We start from the raw sequence: 18,850 nt of genomic DNA, 5'->3' as shown, positions 1-18,850 counted from the left end.
GGTGTGTACTGACGTCTTTCCACGGTTAAAACAACATTCCTTCGTATGTTCATTTGTTTATTTGATGCTATAGATCAGTGGTTCTCAACCTCTCCTGCAGGGACCCCCTGACAGGCCATGTTTCTGTTTTAACCCTGAAATGTCACACCTGATTCAATTAATTAAAGGCTTAATGAGTAGTTGACTAATTGATTAATTGACTAATAACTACTCATTAATTGAATCAGGTGTGCCATTTCAGGGTTAAAACAGAAACATGGCCTGTCAGGGGGTCCCTGCAGGAGAGGTTGAGAACCACTGCTATAGATTAACTAGAAGGAAGAGATGATTGGTTCACGAGCAGCTTTAAGAGGCTCTACCGCGATCTGTCAGACACATTAAAGAGCCACAATCGGTATTTATTGTTTATATTTTGTAAAAAAAAAAGGACCAAATTTGAAAGTTGAGACTTTATTTATATCAAAAGTAACCTGGTCTGTCCTGTCTGTCAGTGCGTTATCAGTGTCCTCTCTGCTCCGCGATGTATTTTTCACTGCGTGAGAACATGGTGTGGCGTGAGAGCGACGTGGCTTGTCGGACGTAGCAACAGTAACTAAAGGGGGCGGGTCTTTGCGAACGGTCAATTAGATAACAAATGTTTTGTTCCTAGCCCTTACAGTTCAAAAGCTATTAACATAAACATGAGTGCAACTTTGGACAGTTGGTGGCGCTAGAGCAATTGATTTAGACACTCCAAATTTGCTGTGGTTAATGTTCAGACTGTCCTTTATCTGTGTGCCAAATTTCATAATTTTCCCACAAGCGGTTCTAAGGGCTGCCATAGACATAGAAGAATAGATCCTGGTCCCCAATCCACAAAATCTGAAAATTTCGTGTAGAGTCTCCTTTTCTGTCTTACACAAGAAATAAAGCCATTTACATTTCCAACAAGGAGAGTTTAATGGCAGAATTTTTTTATTTTTGGATGAACTATTCGTTTTAAGACAATTAAATATGGCATGTACTCTTAATAAGGGTTGTGGACTGGAAGAAGAGAAGAATGAGAAGGAAAGAAAGGGCTTGAGAAAGCAGCAGATGGACGCATCTGGCAGTGTAAGCCTGCGGGCTGGAGTCGAGGGGGAAGGGTCATGAGTCGAGGGGTCAGAGCGACACGTGGCCGACACACGGACAGATGTCAGCAGGACACAGCATGACGAAGGGATTCCGAACCAAGTCTCAATATAATGTGTGAAGATTGCACATATACTAACACATAGGGTCCTGTTATTCACACTTCTCAAAAAAGAAAATGGAGATTCGTGCCAATGTTTTTTTGGCAGATTTGCTTGTTTTCACTGTAAATAGGATACACATGCTATTTTACTTCACCAGTTAATTCCAGTATACAATCGGAATGCACAATTTAGACAATTTGGTATCGGCTAATATTAGAGGACTGATATTGTGGACTAATTAAGATGATATTGGATACACAAAATCATTTTTATTTATTTTTTTATAAAATTGCATTTTGTGTTGTATAATGTGCATTGTATTTTGTACATTGTATTGCTAAATGTAAATTGTATCGTTTTTGCATTGCAATTAAATTATATATCAAATAAAAAGACAAACTAGTGAACGCACATACACAAAAAAGGATGCAAGATGTAAATGTACTTTTATACATTTTAACCTAAAATATTCATGTTTGATTTATGTAAACTGCCCGTTACATGAATATAAGCATATGTTTGAACGTGTGTGTGAGTCTGTAATCTGGAGTGGATTTTACCGTCTGTCATCACTCCCTCTTTTCCCGGACAGTTTTCCTCAGACCATCTTAAAATCCCCAAATCAATAATTTAAGCTTAACCTTGTTCACTGCTAGAAGTGAAAAGCTGCTGACTTATTCATGACAGGAAGCCCCCTCCCTCCACCGCAAAGAAAGGAAAAAGATGGGGAAGGGGAAGTGGGGGAGGGGGTTATGAGACGGTGAAAAAAAAAGGAAAATCAATAGCAGGATTTGAAATAGAGGTGAACTACTAGTGCAGACATCTGCTACCCTGAGCCGAACTGTCCCAGCTGACTGCTGAGAGAGCTTTTCAGAGAGGGACGGCACACATGACAAATTTACATCGGTGTGCACACAAACCACACACACTTAAGTAGCAATAATCTTAGTCCATCAGTTATGCAAGATGAGCTGATTTTGTGCACACATACATGCAGACACAAAGCAACACATATTGTCACATTCATGCTCTCTTCTCTACCCTCACTTCAGAACAAGTTCAAGCTTGCCCTCTCCACTCCCAGCAGAGCATCATTAGGACAGCCAGCAGCATCCCTGCCGTTACCATGGCAACGCTGGTCCACGGGCATCTCTCTGCTGGAGGGGTGTGTTCATGCTCTAGTCTGTGCCCACTGCATTAGGATGTTCCACAGAGGTCCACACACACACACACACACACACACACACACACACACACACACACACACACACACACACACACACACACACACACAAACTAGTACGCAGTGCATTTGCAAGATAAGACTAGCCAATTCAACACACCAGAAACACCTGTTTTAAACCCATTATGTGTGTGGAACTGGACAGTCGACTTAATTTCATGCAATAGAAAGAATAACTTTTGCTCTCACATTCGAGTAATATAATATAATATAATATTTTTCTGACAAAAATTAGAACTAAAATTATTATTTTGCCCTCAGATTCTAGTGATTATAATATCATCTAATATAATCTAATAAATATATTATAGAAAATAGAACTAAAATTATTCTTTTGCTCTCACATTCGAGTGATTATAATATAATATAATATAATATAATATAATAAAATAAAATATATTAAAATATATTAAAATATAATATAATATAATATAATATAATATAATATGATCATTTTAATTGTTGCAGTTTTATGGCACTTTATTTATTTTATGGCACTTTTTGTAATACTTTTTATAATGTTTAACTGGTAAAATCACTGCAACGCATGGCCTTGAATATCTTTGTGCTTTAATATATTATATTAGTATAAACACATACAATATTACATTTTATGTTTGGCTGTAATATCAATGGGAAATAGCAATAATGTTTAGTTTAATGCTCAAATGATTAAATAACTAGCAGGAAGGTTAAACTGCTAATGAAGTTAAATACCTTTTACACCTTTGTGCCTTCATTTCACTTTAGAGAGACAAAACGATACCAGCCCAGACAAAACGGTGTCAGTGTGAAAGCATGTATTGTGAAAACATGGAATGTCCCCAGAAATGACTGTCACACTGTTCTAGTGGCTGACACAAGTAGGTCGTTTTCATTTGAGGACGACATTTGTGTGTATGCATGTGCATGTCAATGTCTATTTGTCAGTTTGAGTGCAAGCTGCCATCTTGAGTTGTCTTGTCACAGCTCGGTCCAGTCAAGCAAAATCCAATCAGAGGCTCTAGCTCATTTACAGCTGTAAAGTACAGTATATGTATTTGACTTTCAAATATAAATGAGACTGCTTGATGAAACATCACTTTGTGATTCTAGAAAGCTCTGAGTTTAAGTGCAAAAATACAGAGGTGACTTTACCCTTACACAGCCATATACAGAATATCAGGATATACAGGCATATCACACTGTTGTCATGGCAACCAAAAATTCCCATAAAATGCATAGGGGAGTATGGTCCCTCTATGCAGCATCTAAAATGGCTGAGCTACCATAATTCACTGCTCTCAAGACTGAATATTTTGGAGATTTATCTGCTAATGTTCTGGAAATTACGACTGTGACAAAAGAGAAAGCCCTAGTAAAAACAATAGCGTTTTGCTCAGCTAATGATCATTCCAGATCTTGATGCGCCGTGGTTTCCTGACAAACCAAGCAAACGTGTTTTCAAAACTGGAGCATATTTGCCACACATATGGAAAAAACATTTTGCACAAGTCCTCATGCGTGGAAAAGCCTCATGCTGACTAAGACAAATATTCCTTCAGGAAAGACGATCACAAAACTTGGTTCATTTTCTGCACATAATTGCATAAAGATCCTTGTTGCAAAGGAAATGAGTTTCTGGAAAACTGTGCTGAGGGCTGCAGATTTGTTCGCCCTGTTTTGGACATGCTGGGTCGGAGCTTATTCACACAGCGTCTCCGTGAAAAGTGTTTAATGAAGGCCTTCAGACTGCGACTCAAATATTTCGAATTGTGAACGTGCATAAACCAAGTTACCAGAAGTGTGAGAATTATTTGAAATGTTTGAAACATTAGTCAACATGAAATGACATTCACAAACCATTTTACTTCAATAACCTGACATATTTCCAAGTGAAACAGGATATTCAATGAGAAAAAAATGTGGATCTTCAACCACTGCAATGGAATGTGAGCATGAACGACCTGAATGATTACTGTACCGTTATAAGATGCTTTCGTGTAATACCATGGTCCTTTTTATAACTATTTAGTAGCAGGTTTTTATTTTTTATTTTTAAGTGGCTAGTGTCAACTCTATGGCCCAACCTAAGACAGATGGACCTGGGCTCTGTTTCATTATAGGATCCAGTGGCTCCTATATAAATGTTTAGGGAAAAAAACGTTTTCTGAACTTTTCTGAAGAGACACGTTCACTTTATACGCTGAACAGATTGAATTTAGGCTTTTATTCACATATAAACATTCATCAACTCATACATGAGTTGTGGTAAATGGAAGCTCAAGCATATTCGCTTGACATGCGAGAACCAATGAGGTTCATTCTCGTGTTACGCAGCTGCCATAATCCAAATTCAATCTGTTCATCATATAAAGTGATCACGTCTCATCAGAAAATTTGGACTAAACCGCTCAATTCATATGGATTAGTTTTACGATCTCTTTATGAACGTATGTACTTATGTACTGTAGGGTCAAAAATCGCTTAGATTTCATCAAAAAGATCTTCATTTGTGTTCCGAAGATGAACGAAAGTCTTACGGGTTTGGAACGACATGAGGGTGAGTATTTAATGACAGAATTTTCATTTTCATTCATGAACACTTCAGTGATGAAGAACATTCTTTGCTCACTTTCTGTGTATAATGTATTCCCAGTTTGAATATGCTACTAAAATAGAAAAGTCTTTATTTTCTAATCTGCAATAATCGACAATAATTTTTTTTTTTGTCATAATATTGCTGCCTTACACTTTAATGAGTTCCTGTTTTTGTAATAATAATGAATATATTTTGTAATAATTTATAGTTTTTATGTAGGCTATTTACATCATGCAATTATTGTATGTATACATATACATGTATACAACATTGGAGCAGCATTAAACAATCTAATTAATAATAAATGAAGACAACAGAGATAACTTTAATAAGGTAGGCTAATTATACAAATTGGCCTTACAAAGGCCATGGCAATCAATTCCATAGGGCAAATATTGTCATTTCTTACCCATGTGCTGCTAGGTAATGGAAAATACAATAAATTGTAGCACAAAATCACAAAACCGCAAAAGAGTCTAAACACAAGAGCAAAACCTCTTAAAAGTCAATAATTGATTTGTACGAGTATGAATAAACCTCCTCAACATCAAGCATGGCAATGCATGACATTTTCTTGGGAGAACAATGAGTGAAGGCTTATTCATATGGCATCCTCAAGGTTATTGAAAATCAGATAAATTCAGTAGAAGTCTCTTCTCCATAGGGGTTTTTACCACAATGATCAGCCAAGACAAAGTTTTCTCAGGATATCCAGATATCTACAGCGAAAACTCTCGAGTTCTTCCTGGATTAAAATACCTCACATGTTATGTTCCTGTTTCAGGGACATGCCAAAAAAATAAATAACTTGAATTGATGAGGCTTTAGAGACTGTCTATGAGGCATATGAATCATATGCACATCTCTGGAAAATCTATGGCCTGTAATCAGGAGCAGTCTGTTTCGAAAGTGCGGTGAAGAAGGAATTTGAGCAACATGACTCTAGATGGTACATTGGCAAACTATCCCAGAGGCAGATCAACCGCTCTACCAGGCCTGAAAAGAACGCAGTGAACTTAATTGGCAAAGAGTTGTTTGTGACGACCAGACGTGAGGGGGGGCATCTGAGTTATGTCGCCGTTTGACCCGCAGCTAGAACATGGTGACATCATTCCCTCGGCTTGGTTAGTCATCGTTCTGTAAAACTAGAGGGGCTGAGAAGGGGTGGCGAATAACCGAAAGTATTTCTTCAGTCTGGGAATGTGTTGGGAGTATGTGGCGGTGTATTAGCATTGGGAGGAGGTCGAGAAGCTGGGAAAATACCCTTATATAGTCATTGGTACAGCAAGACCCAGGAATCCATGAGGAAATGACCATGTGCTGCTGGTGAAAATGCTATTGGTATCAATAAATTGGGCAACCTCAGAGGAAATACAAGCCACCTGCAGAGCTATCTGCTTTCATTACCACTTCAGTGCAACATTGAGGAATAATTATACGTAATTGCAGTGATTACACGGGTTCCACAAGGTTTTCCATTTTTGAGTTTCCGAGTAATAGGTTAGATTAGAAGGTAGAAATGGGGACTCAGAGATGGGGACGCCAAAGCTTCATTTCGTGTTATATTCAATTTCGTGTTATAAAGTCAGAATTGCGAGATATAAACATTTATATCACGCACTTCTGACTTTATAACTTGAAATTGCGAACATGAATTGGGAGAAAAAAAGTCAGAATTGGGAGATAAAAAGTCACAATTACCTTTTTTATTTTTCATTCTGTGGCGGAAACAAGCTTCCATAGATTCCAGTGACTGTGAAGCAATAATGGGTGAGCAATAATGATCGACATGTGACACAATGATGATGTGGAACTTACACACCCACATACATATAACAAACATGCTGACATTGAGCCTATACTCTGAAAAATAAAGATTCGTTATTGGCATCTATGGTTACAAGAAGAACCTTTTACATCCATGGAAGCTTTCCATTAGATTATTAAAATGTTCTTCACACTAAGAATGTTTCTCCCAATATTATACAGCCTTAACTGGCTCTATTTATGTTCCTGATCTTACTGTACATGATTCATCAGTGCATATTATTGCAAAAAAAAAGTTGTTCTGCCTCTTACATGACTTTTGCTCTCATTGCATATCCTGAAATCCATCACAATACAGAAGTAAAATGTAAAAAATGTCAACTTTAAACACATCCACCCTAGCTCACACGTATACACACAAATAACAGCATACAGAGATGCATTAATGCAGAAACGGGGTCACAGGGTCCTCATGGAGATCAGGTCACATCCCATCCAGCATCAGCGCTGCTCTGACTCAAACTCTGTCAGACATAAATACCCTCTCCAGCACTTAATGCTTACTCAAGCTCTCTAGATTCAGAAATACTACACACATTGTGCACGCATACACAGTGTATGTTACATTACTCTTTTTAACAGCTGAGATTTTTCAAGCCTGCACACACACAAACATACAGTCACATCTGTTTCATTCAGCTAAGGGATGAGTGATAACTAAAAAAAAAAACTTTATTCTTCAAGAGTTTCTATAATTAGGGAACCCACGCCTCTTCGAAGGGCCTATTTAATGTAGAACCGGCAGGAAAATTGCATAGATTTGAAATAGAAAGAAACGCTTGAAATCATTCATGTCAAGGGCCTTATGTAGAGTTATCCAAAGTGAAAGATGAAAATCTATTCTTGGAGCTGTGTGGATTAATCTAGCAAAAGAAAAAAAAGAAAGATAAAAAACAGAATGTACCATAACCACAAAAGATTTGGAGAAAAAAACGCACTTTAATCTAACTTAAGACATTTGAGAAAGATGTCAGTCGCTTGATGCCAAGTCTAATTGTGAGTCCAGGATAATTTAGGCGTAACTTCCACTGCATCCAATCACAGCTGACAAACTCACATTGTCATTTAAATGAGGCTGCTTGTCTGCATAAAAGAGCATCACCACAATTCATTTAAACAAGTTGTGCTACTGCCACATGGAAGGAAACACAAAGAAAGTGATTAAAGTGCATGTTAATTCCATCCTTGTGGGTACAGCTGCCTGTTTGTCTGAATGCTGAAGTTAACGTCATTCAAGATCAAGGAGATTCACCAAAATTATTTCTTCTTTCATAAAAGTCTCATATCTGAGGTTGTAGAACCCTTGTGGCAAAAGTACACTTTAGAATTCTTTTAAAAAGTGTCCATATTATTGTTTAATACTTAAACTTTAAAATAATATACTTAAGTGCAAACTGAATGTAATGTTTTCGGACACTTAATTTGATTCTATTTACAATGAAAATGATTATAGTTTAAATCTATAAGGAAAACTTAAAATAAACTTTACATATTTATATTTAACTATACATCATATGTAATTTCAGAAATACTTCTATTGTCTTTTAAATATGTCTAGTGTACTGCTGAATGCAAGCATTTATGGTCAACTACAATATACTTTAATGGCATTTCCATTGAAACTTAAATATATATGTAATTACACATTTGTAATGATGAAGTTGCTATTTAGTGCTATATAAACTTGTAACAACAAATGTACAAATGTAATACCAAATAACACACATTATAATCAAGTATACATGTGCTTTACTATGTTAGTCAGCACATCAAAATAAGTGTACTTCTGTGAAGCATGACAAAATATTAAAATATAATTATTTAAAAAGTGAATTTTTAGTAGCCTAATAAAGTGCAGCACAAAAAGACATGCCACTGTTTATAATATTGTTAATACTTCTCAAACAAGCAAGAAAAAAATTATACTTTAATCATTACTGTACATGGCCCTGTAAAGTAAAGGCCCTGTTTACACCTGGTATTAAGATGCGTTTTGGTTGTTCTGATCACACGCAGATTCCCGTTTACACCTGGTGTTTTAATCTGTCTCTTTTGTCCACTTTTTTAACCACTTTTGTCCTGATGTCTTCGAGGGGAGGGTTTATGGGCGGGTAAATGTGCGTTTTTTTTCAGATCTTTCGATCTAATTGACCAAATAAGCTCATGCAATTTACATATGAACGCGATCGAAGGCGACAGCAAATAATTTTCATCTGAGCTTTCGGTTCTGCTCTGACAGCTGCAAGACCACACCAAACACTGTGAGTGTGCGTTAGAAATCAGGATTGATGAGAGAACACTGTGCTTTGTACAGCCGTTTTTCATCTTCAAATCAAACTTGGGTCTCCATCTGACAAAGTTTAAATCCTGTCTGGCTTACGGACTTCCAATAATGTTTACGCATCAGGTCAGTAGCGAAGAGTAGGCGGTCTTTTGTGGCTGTTCGAACACATTCGACGACATGAGCGTTTACATTATCTAATGCGTTTTCGACTACCTCTGGAAGTGGTCGAAAGTGGACAAGCTCAAACATTTTTTTGGGGTTGTCACAATAGCAAAACTCTGAATTTTATGACACTCGCTACCAAAATGAATTTGCTACTGCATGCACTTCTTTGGCCCCGTTTACACCTGTATTTAGCATCGTCTACTTGTGATCCGATTGACCAAAACACATCTTAATACCAGGTGTAAACAGGGCCAAAGAAGTGCATGCAGTAGCAAATTCATTTTGGTAGCGAGTGTCATAAAATTCAGAGTTTTGCTATTGTGACAACCCTACATTTCTTGTCCTTCGTATGTTTTACTTACTCTCAGTTTATTCTGGCAGTAATTTTCATTTTGCCTTATCACCTCGAGCGATTTCTGAGTTTCTCGCTTCTAAGTGTGTATTCCCTCTGCTTCCTGTTGCTCTGGAGACAGCATGACTGTTCTCCCTTTCAGTGTCAAAACTAAAACTGACCGCTGAAATGTCCAGGATATGTCGCAGCCTTACCAACAGCAGATGGTCAGCTGTAAACAAGATTTGGGGATTCAATCGGCAAACAAAACCAAGCTGACGTGCTTGTCTTCAGGCTGTTGCCAAGAAGGCCGTCACAGAGCTAACCTGAGGCTTCTCATTTGCTTTGGAAAAGGCCGGCTTCACTTTACAATGGCTGGGCAAGGTTTCATAAGAAATGATTGTCCAATTCCCTTTGGATAATCAGGTTTCAAGACACTAAAACACGTCCTTCCACGCAAGGCCACAAAATGCAATGTCCTGTTTAGAACTCATTGTCCGTTTTATCCCATTACATGAATTGACACTATGTCTTCGCTGCAGTGACGTAAGAGATTTATTAATTTATGAGATTTAATATCTGGGGCGTACATCCAACTGTATTTTTAGGATTAACAGCAGTTCTGCCAACCTTTGTGAAAAAGAACTACACTTTACTTTTAAAAAGAGTACTTGTAATGGAAATGATTTTTTTCATTTTTTTATATATACTTAATTTTTTCTATGAAAAATTCTTATTAGAACTTGAGTTTTTTTTTTTTACATAAGTAGGATTAAGTGCATCTTTAAATGTAAATTAATAATTACTTTTACTGTCTTTGAAATATTGTTAAGCATTTATAGTTAAACTAAAATATACTTTAATGTCATTTCTACTGAAACTTGAATCATGTCATGTATTTAAATATATTTGCAATTGCACATTTGTAATGATGTGCAATTTAATATATTTTTTAAAATAAATTTACTTTAAATGTCATGTTGAATAACACCACTGTTAAGATTATTGTCAAGTACTTTACATGTGCATTAGTATGTTAGTCACAATTAGGGTGCATACAATAAGTGTACTTCTTTAAAGCATGACAAAGATTATGAAAACGTAATGATTTAAAAAGTATTTTAAAGGAATGGTTCACTTAAAAATGAAAATTCTGTCATAATTTACTCACCCTCAAGTTGTTTCAAACCTGTATGTCAGTTGATGGACCCCATTGACTTCCATAGTAAGACAAAAATACTATGGAAGTCAATGGGGTCCATCAACTGTCTGGTTACTGACATTCTTCAAAATATCTTCTTTTGTGTTCAACAGAAGAAAGAAATTCATACAGATTTGAAACAACTTCAGGGTGAGTAAATTATGACAGAATTTTCATTTTTAAGTGAACTATTCCTTTAAAGTAAAAATGTACATTACAAAGTTCACTTTTTAAAAGTGTATAAGAATTATAGTCATGAAAGTGTACTCTCTTTAAGTACACTTAATTTCATTATTATGCACTTATTATGCATTATTATACTTAAATTCAACTAAGCACGCTTATTTTTCACAGGGCACTATAAAAAAAAAAAACTATCATCTCGTTAAAATATTATTCATAAAAATCAACGACATGCACGCCTATACAAATTGTGCTAAAACTGTGAGTTACACACTGGTCCTGTTCCAATCCCCAACAGCAAAACAAAGCCTGGAACAATATGCAAAACACATTTCATACTGTATTACACACGAGGGAACGGCCAGTTGTCTCTGCATTGGAAGGTTAACTGTAATATTTCCCAAGTGAAATTCTCAAATTTCAAGCTCTATCCCACATTTGGTCTGTTTCAGCCGCCCTGGTCTGTGTCATGTGGTCATGATGTCACTGCACAAGCAGGCGGTTCAGTTTTGTGGTTACTGAGGTCATAGTCACTTTCCATGTCACCCATTTTATGCCTGCTGATGATGCTTCGATACTAATGCTAACAGCAGATTAGCATTCCGTTTTGAGTTTTTTTCTCACTTGAGTCACAAGAGACAAGGACACATCTTGCTAATGGTTATTTCTGATTAGGACACTCAAATCTTTTCAGACATGCATTAAAAACCCAGCTGGTCTTTGGGGAGACAGTTAGCTCCTTGAGCTGAAGTGCTTGGCGTGAATAATACGAGTGTTATTTATCTCAAGCAGAAGAATACGAGAGCTGTCTTGCAAGGTCAGTACCCTACAATCGGGCCAGTCACATTAACCTTTTGCTTTTCCTTCAGGCAATAGTTTGCCGGTTTCTCTCGGCTAGCTTTCAACAGACAATTGATATCTTAAAGAAAGATTTCAGGCCAGTTCATCCCAAGAATGATAACTATAACGTGATAACATTCTGTTTATTATAAGCAGTTATGTCGTCTGCCACTTTAAACGCTCAAGCTTTTTAAAATCGGTGGATTCTGATTGGCTGTCAATGATTTTAGGGTTCATCAGTAACTTTCTAGCCAGTAATTCCAACAATATTGTTACTCTGAGTCGTTGTCGTTATAGTTGTTCTGATAGAATTAGAATGATTATAAAACCTTTAGTTATATTTATCAGTATAGTTATCCTTGGTGTGAACGGGCCTTTAAAAAGGGATAGTTCAACAAGGTCCAGCTTCTGATGTTCATTTAAAGGGAAACTCCACCCAAAAATGAAAATTCTCTCATCATTTGCTCACCCTCATAGCATCCCAGATGTATGTGACTTACTTTCTTCAGATTAAAAATAATAATTCATCTGCATATAATGCAAGTGGATGGGACCCTCAAAGATTACGCTTCAAAAACCATGCAAAACCAACACAACAGTCATCCTTGCAACCTCACTTGATGAATCAATGTCTTTTGAAGCTAAAAATTATGATGTTTTTTACTTTTTCAACAATAAACCGTCGCTTTGTGAATTGTGATGCATGCACAAGAAGTGATGCATGTTGCAAGAAGTGATGTGGAAGCAGAGGAGACGCCACTTTTTGCACGAGTTTCACAACACGTAACGCACCGATTTATCAACCGGGGTTGTATGGATTACTGTCGTGTTGGTTTTGTGTTGTTTTTGAAAGCAACTTTTAGGAATCTATCCACTTGTATTATATCGACTCACAGAGATGGATTATTTTTTTCAAACTCCAAAAAGTCTAGAAAGTCACATACACCTGGAACGACATGAGGGTGAGTAAATGATGAGAGAATTGTCATTTTTGGGCGGAATATCCCTTTAAAAGCAACGGAACCAAATACTAATATTAATTATGGGCCATTTGCTCAAAGCCTATAACATGTACATGTTTAAAAAGAGTCCACTTAGCTTGATGGCATTAAAAAAAGCAGAATAATTCAACAGCACTCTAGCAGGATGCTAAATATAGCGTCACATCTGCCTGAAGTTAGAAGATGGAGGCCACTATAATACGCATGACAGATTCTTCGCACCTGGACAACGGAGGCTTCACACCCACATGGGATACTGGTTCCAGTTGTCATCCATGTTGTCATTTAGTGGGTGAAGTCAAGCTACTCTGACGTTTTCCTTATTGAAGTGTAGAACGGTGCCACCTGCTCTCATGCACATGCAATTAGACCCTTCAGTGGGAGGGCAGCGAACCTGTTCACATCAGTGTTGCCAAGCACCAACAGCCACGCAGCTAAAAAACCTCAGCTGTCTGCAAATAGAGCGCTGCGGTGATGACGTATTAGTGTAGGCGACCCGGAAGTCGGCATCACACTGGTTCCCTAGACAAAAAACCAATAGGATTCTTCCATCGGCTTTTGAGAATATTGCCGAAAATAAGCTGTGTGACCAACACATTCTTTTGATTCTTGTTGTTTATCATGACAATCTTCACTAATGAACACAACTTTTATGAATGTTGAAGCCTAAATCCAATCACCAGAAGAAAAAGTAAAATGTAACTGCAACTGTACTTTTGGTATACTAAACTGATATACTTAAAGTTTGCTAAATTGGAACAGCTAATTTTGTACTTAATGCACTGTGCAGAAATAGTGCTGAAGTTCAACTAAAGAAATACTTAAAGGGATACTTCACCGATTAGCATTAAGCTTTGTATCAGTAGACACCCGGTAGTATTTTCGAATGACCATGCTTCCCTCCCTCATGTCCCCCTGAGACAAGAGCTTTTTTTTTGGCCAGAGGCGAGAGACTGCTGTCAGTAGTAGGAGCTAGTTCTGCATGTTTTCAACCCGCCCATAGGGGGTGGGATCTCACGATAAAACGGCGTCTTTTCAGTTTCGAGTCAACTAGTAGCCTAGTTGTATCAAGCAAGTGCATTCTGGGAGTTGTTGTCTTTCATCCACATGAGCCAAAAATACATTTTCTGGCTTTTCTCAGTCTAGAAGGCACCAACTTCTAAAATAATTTCACATTTCTACTACATAAATGACCCAATTTAAATACACATTCATCAAGTCGGATTCCATCATATCTTTATGCAAACAATAATAATCTTTTACATTGTAATCCTTTTAATTTTAATATTTGGCATGATTGTGTGCTGCTGTGCATCCCTGTGTGTTTAATAAGCAGAATGTACGCGCGTTGTTATAGGCGCACATTACTAACGCGCTCTTTAAATAAAAAAATACATATTGCGCCATTGACTTTAGACCAGTTGGTCAATGGCACAGTCTATTTCTGTTGCCTCAAAATAGCAACGCGCCAACTATGCGCCAGAACACACCTCGTTTTCAGACCAGCACGCCCATGGGCGAACAAATGGGTGCAAATGCATTTGCTATTTAAACAACGTGGCGCAGGACGTGACAATGATACTTGCGTCGCGCTTGCCGCTGAATTGCGCCGGGTGTAAGATAGGGCCCTGAATTTTCAAATAAGGGGAATAAGCCTGGATAATATCCAATTTCAGCTAATATGTACGGAACAAAATGTGGAACAACGAAGATGAGTAAATAATGACATAATCATTTTTGAACGAACTATCCCTTTAAGACAGATAACCAGAACATATGAGGACAAGAGCAACAGGTTTATAATATCTTTAGAATATGCTTGTGAAGAATTGGAGCTGTTGTCCTCTTGTCTTCTCCAGCAGGACAGTTAATGCATCGGGAGGGAGGTGGCAGCTCACAGAAACGCTGTGTTCTTCTCTTGGAGGTGACTGTAAAAAGCTCCAGGAAGAAGGCGTGAGTGAAAGCCTCTAGAACAAGCCCGGCTCCATATGGCTAGCGAGAGCTCCAAGACAAGCTCTTGCAGAGTGACATTTAGACAAGAAGTGCATGTGAAAGCATGACCACTGAACTTCTGTGCTGGATTCCAAATGCCAGTGTGTCCATTTATTGTGCAGACGCTCAGCCGATGCAAAGAGAGTAAAACTGAAATGTATCAAGTGCAAACAGCCACTGGAACCTGTGGCCAGACTATAATGGCTGGTTGACATTTAAGCATGAAAGGTTAGGGGGGTGAAAAAAAACTTTTGTATTGCACATGCTCTTGACTGTTTTAGAAAAGTAAATAATTATTGCGATTTGCAATTGCTGTAATTTAAACCACATATTTTGTTTTAAAACTAAATAAAATAAGATCACATAATTTTCATATTTGATTCAAAGTTCAAACCACTTTAACACCAGCTGGGTGCTAATCATTTCATCTCTATGCAGACTTTTTTTTTTTAAATTTTATCAGAATGGCCAAACTGAAGCACTGCCCCTTACACAAACACAATTACAGTGTTTGCTTATTGCTACTCCAGTTCCACTTTAAAAAAAATTGTTCCCAATCACACCACCTGCAGGACTCCACGGCATCTCACTCTCAGCCGCTTTCCAAAACAATTCACTGGATAATAAACATGGGCAGCCAATCTTTCAGTAATTGTGTGTTACTGTTCATTAATCTAATGTGGACATTGTTTTGAGTTGTCTGGTCTGGTTATTTCAGTGGGCGTATATACGGCATGAAAGAGATACAAACCCCTGTTTATCTCATTAAAGTCACCATGAAATCAAAATCAACATTTCTTATTTTTTATGGAATTGCAGTATTTATTATAAAAACATGAATAATATTCAAATAGCGGAATAGCAAATAATAAAAATATATCTATTTTATAACTGTACATTACAATATTGTGATGCCTGAACTCACTTGTAACATTTAAATAGATTGATTTTAGTGCTTTATCATTTTCATTTTTCTAGACAAAATAGAATAAATATACATTTTAATATCAGCCGTTTAATATTGTCACGGATGGTTGCAGGAAGGCAGATGAAGATAATGTTTCCAAACACAAAGTTTTAATAATAATTCAAATAACAGGCAAACAGGCAGGAGGAACTTAAAGGCTGTTTACACAATATTGTTTTCAGCTAAAAACGTAAAACTTTGTATGCGTTTTGGCCGCTCATTTACCCGACAACAGCGTTTTGGGTGCCCGAAAACGGGTTTCAAAGAGCACGTTTTTGAAAACGATCTGTAAACAACAAAAAACACGAATCTCTGAAGACGATGACGTCATGCACATGCATATTACATGTTCAGGCTATAGTGTTTCATCGCCATCTAATGGCCTGGCAGCAGATTACAGCGTTTTTAGTTGTTTACGCGGATCCGTGTGAATGGGGATCGTTTTGACAATGGTGTCGTCTATACGCAGAGAACTCGCATAAACGTACCCTGAAATACTCAGTGATAATGAGGAGATAATGAACAGGTGTGATGATCTGATGAGTGTCCATGACAACCGATGACTGGAAGGAAACAAAGACAAAGAACACGTGACTGATGAAAACCAACTGAAAGTCCATGAAAACAAACTAACTGAGCAAACAAACTAACATGAAATAATCTGTACTGTGACAAAGTAAGAGTTAAGTGACGAGGAGAGTTCCAATTGAAAATCATTGTTTCAAATCACACAAAAAAAAGTTAGAAAAGGCTACTCATAGATATGCAAATTTAATGAGCTCATACCATCATGAGGGGCCCCTAAAAAGTGTGGGCACCCCACCAGCTCTTTCAAGTACACCAATGCCTGAGTCATACGGATTTATACAAAAACATATAAGCCAGTGACTCTGAAACTGCAAATGGCTTGTGTGGACACACACAATCGTAATATATGGTAATCACTCATATAGCATTGCTTGAAGGCATATTTGTAAAGGAAATGAATGATCGCTGCTTTATGAACAACGAGTTCACTGACAGATTCCATGATAAACCAAATTGATTATGAGTCAAATGCAGTCCACAGCTTTGCATTACTATGCTGATAATTCGTTTGCTGACAAAAAGTCAGAATCAAATCACATAAAGCTCTGTTATTCGCAGCAGAACACTAATCAAATGAGGCAGGTTTACAGTATTATAAAGCATGCAGTGTGTGACATGCAGTCTACAGGACTAACCAGACCATCTGGACCTTTCACCACCAAGAATATTTAACCGCAACACTGTACAATCCAACCATGGCCAGCACTCCACAAGCCTGTCTTCAGCTTCAAGGCTTGATAAACCATTGTCTGCACCAAAGCAACGAAATACTGAAAAACAAACCAAGGCAGCGCTCTAAATAACCAGGACTGCCCGTTGTTACCGTCTAAAGGTGAAGAGACAACAACACCTGGTTGAGGTGTGAAGAGGCAATCATGAGGTGCAATGATGTGCGTTTCCAATATAAACCTGAAAGGAAATTTATCACAAAAAAAGGACTTTGTAAAAACTGTACTTACAGTCGTGCTCACCCAAGAGTAATAATAAATATACATACAAATTAACTAATTTGCCAAAATGTATTTGAAATACATTGATTTCATGCTAAGTTTACTACAAAAACATTTACATATTTTATTACTAATAATTAATTACTGTAATTTAAATACTGTATAAACTAAAACAATTCTATATGGATTTAACATCAAAATTATTTTAAAGTATGTTTATAATCTAACCTTCTACCTTTAAATACGTTGGTCAGTTCAATAATAATTCATACACTTTTATATTATTTATTTGAAAGAATTAAAAGAGCAGTTTCATGTCTATCTTTGCATTGTTCAACTGGTCAAGTTTGAGTGATTAGTAATAAGTTGAGTAATTAAGTAAATAGTAATACGTAATGCAATACTTTTTACATTGAGTATTTAGTACAGTAATCTAATAACACTGTTGAAGGTGTAATTAGAATTACTTTTTAGAATAACTTACCCAACACTGGTTACCAGTGTGGTCCAGTTCTTTTTAAAGAATCAAAAACAGCCATGACCAGTGTAGCTTGATTCCAGAAACAAACTTATAAACTGGTTCTTTTAATGAATTGTTCAAAAATAACTAATTTAATTAAATCATTCAGAAAAACTGCTCAGTATAATTTACAGCATAGCAAGAGAGACTATTTCTTTTCATACACTATAAAATTTTTTTTTACAAAAGCCTTACATTTTTAAGTTCAATCAACTTGGATGTTTAAGTTATTTCAGCTTAAAGCTGCAGTCCGCAGTTTTTCCACTTTGTCGCCATCTCTGTTTGAAATCTGCAATTGCAGTTATTTGCGGAATTGTCAACTTTACGTGGGTTGTGCCTCGGCATGGCACAGAGCGGATGAATCCAATGTTTTGAGGAGAATGTGTGGCTGTCAGTCACCGCGCTGGTGTGGATACTGTCATTCACAATCACAGATTCAACTTTTTGGAAATATGACCAACATAAGAATTTTCACCAGAAAATGTCATCTGAAAAAGTATGTAACATCCACTTTTGTTCTGACCAACTAAGGGGAAAAAAGCATTGCCGTAATTGTCACGTCAAACCGCGCAAATTATACTTTGTTCTCAAATTGTTAATGTTAACAACATCAGCATTGCGTGACTACATTTAATGCCCTTCCGATATTTGTCCTTGTTTTCGCATGGGCCGGTTGCAGTCTCTTTTTTTCACAGAAGTCCGAAGTCTTTTGCATTTTACAACGGGTGAATCTCCAGTTGTCACTGGTAATTGTCGTTTGAACCTTTCTGTATCCGCCATCAAATTGATAAGTTTAATTACACAAGTGCTGTGAGAAAAGGCTATAAACATCCTCACACACAACATAGCCTAGTAGCCGAGACTCCATCTTTGTGTGTACGTATGATGTGACGTAATGACGCAAAGACATGCTCGAATTTCCCGCAGGAATCCACCAGTACCACTGGAATTAAAAACATCATT

The 18,850-nt window shown here is 37.1% G+C and overlaps 1 protein-coding gene and 1 long non-coding RNA gene across 7 annotated transcripts in view; one reads left to right on the top strand and one right to left on the bottom strand.

The window, feature by feature from the left end:
• dbn1 (drebrin 1) overlaps positions 1 to 18,850 on the bottom strand; it is an 81,083-nt gene that overhangs the window by 39,149 nt on the left and 23,084 nt on the right. The window lies entirely within an intron of this gene.
• LOC309478074 lies at positions 10,403 to 18,060 on the top strand. Its single transcript, XR_014198810.1, has 2 exons — positions 10,403 to 12,583; positions 12,618 to 18,060. It is a non-coding gene; the product is annotated as an uncharacterized lncRNA (long non-coding RNA).

Source organism: Leuciscus leuciscus (assembly GCF_965113295.1).
Source record: "Leuciscus leuciscus genome assembly, chromosome: 16".
NCBI lineage: Eukaryota > Metazoa > Chordata > Actinopteri > Cypriniformes > Leuciscidae > Leuciscus > Leuciscus leuciscus.
The sequence above is the reverse complement of the archived record's forward strand: the minus strand, read 5'-3'. Positions and strand labels throughout refer to the sequence as shown.